The following is an 8,682-nucleotide window of genomic DNA, read 5'->3' on the forward strand; positions in this document are numbered from 1 at the left end:
ACTTGTTTGTAAACAAAAAATCTACTAATCCCGAACTTTTCCTTTCCTCGATCTAGCTTCAGATTTGAATCTTCGGACCTAAATAAATAAATTTAATTATCAATTTAATACATTTCATGTTCATATGCAACATTCTCTATAATTCAACTATTATTTATAGTTCATTCAAAACTGTCTACTTGACTTATAGTCACTAAATTATTTATAACTTAAGCTAAGGAACTCAAAATTAAGATCTGTTAATTTTCCTGAAACTAAACTCATATATATTTTTACCATACAATTTTCAGAATTTTTGGTTTAGCCAATCAGTACAGTTTATTCTTCAAAGTTACCCTGTTCATTGTCTAACAGTTCTGACCCTTCTTCACTAAAATAAATTATCTCTTTATACAGAATTCAAATGATGTTCTGGTTTGTTTCTATTAAAATAGACTCATTCAAAATTCTATACATATAAATTTAAGTCCCTAATTATTTTTATTCAATCTTTTATAATTTTTCAAAGTCAGAACAGGGGAACCCGAATTCATTCTGACCTTGTCTCACAAAATTCATTATATATCAAAATTTACAAATCCATTGCTTACAATATTTCTTCTATGAGAAACTAGACTCAATAATCTTTAATTCCATATTTTTTTCATCTTCTAATTCGATTCCTACAATTTTTGGTGATTTTTCAAAGTTAGTCTACTGCTGCTGTCCAAACTGTTTTAGTGCAAGCTGTTTATTACCATTTTTCCCCTAAGCTTTTAATAAATGATAATTTCGTCCCTACTCAATTAGCCTCTCAATTGAGCTGATTTTTCTCAATTAACATTTTATTATATCACCTTAAACTAGTTTACAACCTTTAGGAATCATAATTTCAGCAATAGACTTTAATTCCAAGCATTTTCACAATTAGGTCCTAAAATCAATTTCTATTGAAATTACCAAATAAAATCATCTCATAAACAAATTAAAGCTTTAATTTCATTCTATTTCATCATAAACTTACAGCACTCAACCATGGTGACTTTCAATTTCATCCATGAAATCAAAAACTAATGAATTTAATAGTAGGACCTAGTTGTAAAAGTCTTAGAAACACAAAAATTACAAGAAAAAGGCAAGGGTTAACTCACTTGGTGCAAAACTTATGAAATACCAGCTTAGAGAACCCTCCTATGGCGTTTTTAGCTGCTGGAATTGAAGAGAAATGAAGAGAAATCTAGATATTTCCTATTTAGTCCTAGTTTTATTTAGTTAATTTTGTAATATTCCAATTTTACCCTTAATTTATCAATTTTTCTGCTGATTTCATACCCTTGCCGTCCAGCCCAAATAACTTTTGGGTCTAATTGTCTTTTAAATCCTTTCTCATTAGACTCTTAAGCTATTTAATCACTCTAGCAACTTTTACACCTATTACAATTTAGTTCTTTTCATTTAATTGACTACCCAAACACTAAAATTTCCTAACGAAATTTTAATACCACACTAATAACATTTCATAAATATTTATAAAATTATTTTCGACTCGGTTTTACAAGATAGAGGTCCCGATATCTTGTTTTTACCCGATTTCTTCAATAATTTCTTTTTCTAACTAACCACTAAATCGGTAAAATTTTCCTATCATATCAATTTTCAAGCAAAAATATTGAAATAAATTTCTCTTTAAATCGGATCTGTGGTTACGAAACTATTGTTCCGATAACCTTGAATTTAGGCCATTACAACTCTCCCCCCTTTTAAGGATTTTCGTCCTCGAAAATCTTACCAGTAAAGAGGTTTGGGTATTGTTTCCTCATTGCCTCCTCCGGTCCCCATGTTGCTTCCTCAATCCCCTGCTTTTGGCACAATACTTTCACCAAATTTATCTTTTTATTTCTAAGCTCTTTTGTCTCCCGTGCCAATATCTTGACTGGTTCTTCACTGTAAGTCATATCCGGTTGAATCTCTACTTCTATCGGAGAAATAATATGTGAAGGATCTGATCGATATCGTCGTAACATAGATACATGAAAAACATTATGGATTCTATCAAGTTCCGGTGGTAATGCCAATCGATAAGCGACCGGTCCAATTCTTTTTATGATTTCATAAGGCCCGATAAATCTTGGACTCAGTTTACCCTTTCGACCAAATCGGAGGACTTTCTTCCAAGGAGACACTTTCAGGAATACCTTGTCACCGACTTGAAATTCAATCTCTTTTCGTTTAAGGTCGGCATATGATTTTTGACGATCGGAAGCTGCTTTTAGACTATCTCAAATAACCTTTACTTTTTCTTCTGTTTCCCAAATCAAATCAACCCCATGTATCTTCCTTTCACTGAGCTCTGTCCAATATAACGGTGTTCTACATTTTCTACCATACAAAGCTTCATACGGAGCCATTTTAATACTAGACTGATAACTATTATTGTAAGCAAATTCAATCAAAGGTAGATACCTCTCCCAATTACCTTCAAACTCTAGTATACAACATCGGAGCATATCTTCCAATACTTGAATTACACGCTCAGATTGACCATCTGTCTGAGGATGAAATGCAGTGCTGAAATACAACTGAGTACCCAAGGCTTCTTGCAATTTGTCCCAGAAACGAGACGTAAATCGGGGATCTCTATCTGATATAATGGAAACAGGCATTCCATGGAGCCTGACAATCTCAGATATGTACAGTTCAGCTAATTTATCTAAAGAATAATCCATACGTACCGGAATAAAGTGAGCTGACTTTGTTAATCGGTCAACAATCACCCAAATAGCATCTTTTTTCCTCGGAGAAAAAGGTAGCCCTGATACAAAATCCATAGTGATTCTTTCCCATTTCCATTCTGGTATAGTAATTGGCTGAAGTAACCCCGAAGGTACCTGATGTTCAGCTTTAACTTGTTGACATATTAAACACCTTGATACAAACTCAGAGATATCACGTTTCATTCCCAACCACTAGTACATCTTTTTCAGATCATTATACATTTTATTACTCCCCGGATGTACAGACATAGTACTACCGTGGCCTCGCGTAGAATCTTACAGATGAGCTCAATTCGAGGTACACATACCCTACCTCGAATAATAAACAATCATCGAACCAATCTGAAATTCAAAATCATTACCTGACTCACACTGTGCCCGTTTAACCTGTAACTTCTCATCATTCTTCTGAGCTTCACATATTTGCTGTAAAAATGTCGGTTTAACTCTCAATTCAGCTAGGATTGAACCATCATCAGTCAATGATAACCGGGTATTCATAGCTCGTAAAGCAAACAGAGATTTCCGGCTCAAAGCATCAGCTGCAACATTAGCCTTACCCGGATGGTAATCAATAATCAAATCATAGTCCTTTATCAGTTCAAGTCACCTGCGCTTCTCTCGTAGAATTTGCAACACAATTCTCAAATGTTCTGCATGTTCTTCTTCATCCCGAGAATAAACCAAAATATCATCAATGAATACTACTACAAATCTGTCTAAGTACGGTCTGAATATCCGGTTCATCAAATCCATGAATACTGCAGGTGCATTAGTTAGCCCAAACGGCATAACTAGAAACTCATAATGCCCGTACCTGGTTCTAAAGGCTGTTTTTGGCACATCTGACTCCTTTACCCGTAACTGATAATAACCCGATCGAAGATCAATCTTTGAAAACACAGTAGCACCTTTCAGCTGATCAAATAAATCATCAATTCGGGGTAACGGGTACTTATTCTTTATGGTTACTTTATTAATATGCCGGTAGTCGATACACAATCTCAAAGACCCATCTTTCTTTTTCACAAACAGAACCGGAGCACCCCAAGATGAATGACTCGGTCGGACAAAACCCCTGTCAACAAGCTCTTGCAACTGTGTATTTAACTCTTTTAATTCTATAGAAGCCATCCGGTACAGAGCTATGGAGATCGGAGTAGTTCCCGGAATCAAATCTATAGAAAATTCCACTTCTCTTTCTGGTGGCAATCCTGGTAATTCTTCTGGAAACACATCGGAAAATTCACATACCACTAGAACTGCCTGTATCTTTGACTCAGATACCTTGGTGTCGAGTATATAAGCCAAGTAAGCATCATACCCATTTTTGACATACCTCATCGCCATTATCAAATCATATCGATAACCCTCTGTCGATCGATTTAACCCGGAGCAACTCACCATTCTGACATTTTAGCACAATATATTTTTGTCTACAATTTACTACCGCATCATGCTGGGTTAACCAATCCATGCCCAATATCACGTCAAATTCATCAAATGGCAGTAACATCAAATCAACCGAGAAACAATAACCTCTTACCATTATTGGACAATTTTTACAAATTTTATCCACCAACACGATCGCCCAAGGGTTCGAGACTTTAACCACAAATTCAAGAGGTTCAACAGATAAATTTTAATAATTGCAAGTTTAACACATATATATGAATGCGTAGAACCGGGATCAATCAATGCAAGAATATCGGTATCAAGTAAAGAAAATGTACCAAGAATAACATCGGTGTCAAGCATCTTCTCGCACGAATGGCATATGTCCTAGCAGTGCTCGTACCTCGAGCCTACCTATAGTATCTTTTGTAGCTCCTCGACTACCACCGACATTACTGGATAGTCGAGGTGGTCCGCCTCGAAACTAGATTACTCGGCTCGATATATGTTCAACTTCTTTTCAACCCTTTCGGACAATCTCTGAGGAAATGGTCAAAAGAACCACATCGGTAACAAACCCCACTCTTAAATCGGCATTCACCAAAATGAGCTTTATTACAGTACTGGCATCTCGGTTTAGGAGTGCCAACACTGCCAAAACTGGTCACTGATGGAGTAGAAGGCCTTGGATTAGTGCGTTGAGAACCTCGCTCTTTGCCCGAATACCCAATGGTCAAGTAGAACGATCCGATATTTCTTCAATTTCTTTGAAGCATAAACGGGATTTTCCCATCGGTCTTTTACTAAAAATTCGAGCTTCCTCTCAGTTTGTTTCTTTCCTTTGCTCAATTCTTCGCTTTATAAGCTCTCTCGCCAATGTAGCAAACTCTCGAATTTCAAGAATTCGATCAGAGTTTAATGTCTTCATTTAACCCTTTTTCAATCGTTTGCACATTTCACTTCGATTGTACCCATTCTCGAGCATATTTACTCAATCGAACAAATGCTCTTTCATATTCAGACATCGATCTATTGCCTGTTTCACTCAAGAAATTCTTTTCTTTTACGGTCAAGGAACCTCTAGCGATATATTTTTTTCGAACTCGATGCGAAAGAATTCCCATGTAATTTCTTCTTCTAACAATGAAGCTTTAGTATTCCACCAATGGTAAGTCATGTGTCTTTTAGCGAAGGTGCGCACATTTCGGACATTCTTCGGTGTACAAGATAATTCTTCTAGAACCCGAGTAGTGTTTTCTAACCGAATTCAGCCGTTCGAATCATCATCAACTCGCTGTCAAATTCTTCTACCCATATTTTCGAATTTTATCTCTGGAGCTTTCCTTTTCTAATGATTCAAGACTGCACTTGTGGGATCTCGGGAACCGTGGAGGAGCAGGAGGGGGAGCTTGAACTTGCTGCACTACAGGGTTAGTTCTTAAGTATTGATTAAACCATTCATTCATCATTTGAAAGAAGGCTGTTTTTGCCTCCTCCCCTCGACCCTCTGTCTCGGGCCTTCTACTGCTAGTTTCTTCTCTTTGTACTGAAGCCGGAGCATGACTCCCAGCTTCCTCAGATTGAGCTCGGTCGGATGACATTACTATAAGAAAAACACATTTTAAATGGTCAGGAGATATCACACTATCAATAATAATTTAAATGGCATGTATAGCTAATCCCGTATTTGCTACATCGATCCTAGAACCGGCTAAACCGTAGCTCTGATACCAATAAATGTAATACCCCTACCCGTATTCATTGCCTAATAGGTACGAGGCATTACAAAAGTTTACAATTAATTTTTTTTATATTCAATATAGCCCTTTATAAATATCTAACCTTCCCTGCAATATTAAATATAGGCCAATCCTTATCAACCAAATCAATTCAACATATTTTCAAGATAAATTCATGTATATTTATAAGATAACGTCATCACATATCTAAAACCAGGTTTGTTAACCATACTAATGGCTAACTTTACATTCATTTCACGTTAACATTTACTTTGTTAGCTTATACATGCCATTGATTTCCAAAATAAAGTTTCTTTATGTACCGAAATCCTGAGGTTGACAGTGTGATGTGTCTCCGACCAAATCCGACCTCCGAGCTCTTAACACTATAAAACAGGGAAAAAGGAAACGGGGTAAGCACTTTGTGCTTAGTAAGCTCATGTAACAAGAATTATACTTACCTAATATTTTTAATACAATATAATAAACATTCATATATCCATTCAATGCATTATCACCCTAACATGCACAAACTCAACATTCAAGTTAGTACAATAATTTCCATGTACCAATAATATATACTATGATTGATGAGCTCATCAATACAATGATTTCCATTTCCTTGTTATTTTTCCATATTTATCCCGTTGAATTTCTTGGAATTTTCGATGGATTTTCAGAGATACACTTTTAGTGTACGTTTCCGGGTCCGTCAATTCATATTCATGTGCGCACATATCCATTTCAGAGAGCACACTCCGCGAACCTCAACCTTGCGGTGGGATTACCACCAGCTAAATCCTCGCAATTTAAACTCATAGAGTATTGTCGGATTACAGTCCAAAGCTAAATTGAGACCTAATTCGGACTACCCGACCGGCTAAATCCATTTTACACATATTCTTCAGGAGGGCTATATCAGGATAGGATCACTCGTCCGGGCTAGATCTTTTTTACCGTCAATTCCTTTTCAGAGATCCATCAAATTTTCCTTTCATTCAAACGGGATTTCTTCCCATTTTATCAAATATATCAATGTTTCATAAATTTTCATACAATGAACACTCAAATCATATTCACATTAATAACATACAATCTCAAGCATTTAAGAATATAATTCAAGTTACACGAACTTACCTTGATACTTGTTTGTAAACAGTAAAAATCTACTAATCCCGAACTTTTTCCTTTCCTCGATCTAGCTTCGTATTTGAATCTTCTGGATCTAAATAAATAAATTTAATTATCAATTTAATACATTTCATGTTCATATGCAACATTCTCTATAATTCAACTATTATTTATAGTTCATTCAAAACTGTCTACTTGACTTATAGTCACTAAATTATTTATAACTTGAGCTAAGGAACTCCAAATTAAGATCTGTTAATTTTCCCTGAAACTACACTCATATATATTTTTACCATACAATTTTCAGAATTTTTGGTTTAGCCAATCAGTACAGTTTATTCTTCAAAGTTACCCCTGTTCTGTTGTCTAACAGTTCTGACCCTTCTTCACTAAAAATAAATTATCTCTTTATACAGAATTCAAATGATGTTCTCATTTGTTTCTATTAAAAATAGACTCATTCAGAATTCTATACATATAAATTTAAGTCCCTAATTATTTTTATTCAATTTTTTATAATTTTTCAAAGTCAGAACAGGGGAGCCCGAATTCATTCTGACCTTATCTCACAAAATTCATTATATATCAAAATTTACAAATACATTGCTTACAATATTTCTTCTATAAGAAACTAGACTCAATAAGCTTTAATTCCATATTTTTTTCATCTTCTAATTCGATTCCTACAATTTTTGGTGATTTTTCAAAGTTAGTCTACTGCTGCTGTCCAAACTGTTTTAGTGCAAGCTGTTTATTACCATTTTTCCCCTAAGCTTTTAATTAATGATAATTTCGTCCCTACTCAATTAGCCTCTCAATTGAGCTGATTTTTCTCAATTAACATTTTATTATATCACCTTAAACTAGTTTACAACCTTTAGGAATCATAATTTCAGCAATAGACTTTAATTCCAAGCATTTTCACAATTAGGTCCTAAAAATCAATTTCTATTGAAATTACCAAATAAAATCATCTCATAAACAAATTAAAGCTTTAATTTCATTCTATTTCATCATAAACTTACAGCACTCAACCATGGTGACTTTCAATTTCATCCATGAAATCAAAAACTAATGAATTTAATAGTAGGACCTAGTTGTAAAAGTCTTAGAAACACAAAAATTACAAGAAAAAGGCAAGGGTTAACTCACTTGGTGCAAAACTTATGAAATACCAGCTTAGAGAACCCTCCTATGGCGTTTTTAGCTGCTGGAATTGAAGAGAAATGAAGAGAAATCTAGATATTTCCTATTTAGTCCTAGTTTTATTTAGTTAATTTTGCAATATTCCAATTTTACCCTTAATTTATCAATTTTTCTGCTGATTTCATACCCTTGACGTCCAGCCCAAATAACTTTTGGGTCTAATTGCCTTTTAAATCCTTTCTCATTAGACTCTTAAGCTATTTAATCACTCTAGCAACTTTTACACCTATTACAATTTAGTTCTTTTCATTTAATTGACTACCCAAACATTAAAATTTCCTAACGAAATTTTAATACCACACTAATAACATTTCATAAATATTTATAAAATTATTTTCGGCTCGGTTTTATAAGATAGAGGTCCCGATATCTTGTTTTTACCCAATTTCTTAAATAATTTCTTTTTCTAACTAACCACTAAATCGGTAAAATTTTCCTATCATATCAATTTTCAAGCA

At 34.5% G+C, this 8,682-nt stretch overlaps 1 long non-coding RNA gene across 1 annotated transcript; it reads right to left on the reverse strand.

The window, feature by feature from the left end:
* Positions 1 to 5,631: 5,631 nt before the first annotated feature.
* On the reverse strand, positions 5,632 to 7,140 carry LOC128286611 (uncharacterized). Its single transcript, XR_008277226.1, has 3 exons — positions 7,025 to 7,140; positions 6,211 to 6,273; positions 5,632 to 5,751 (listed from the first exon to the last, which is right to left on the reverse strand). It is a non-coding gene; the product is annotated as an uncharacterized LOC128286611 (long non-coding RNA).
* Positions 7,141 to 8,682: the final 1,542 nt, after the last annotated feature.

This window comes from Gossypium arboreum, chromosome 13, assembly GCF_025698485.1.
Source record: "Gossypium arboreum isolate Shixiya-1 chromosome 13, ASM2569848v2, whole genome shotgun sequence".
Taxonomy (NCBI): Eukaryota; Viridiplantae; Streptophyta; class Magnoliopsida; order Malvales; family Malvaceae; genus Gossypium; species Gossypium arboreum.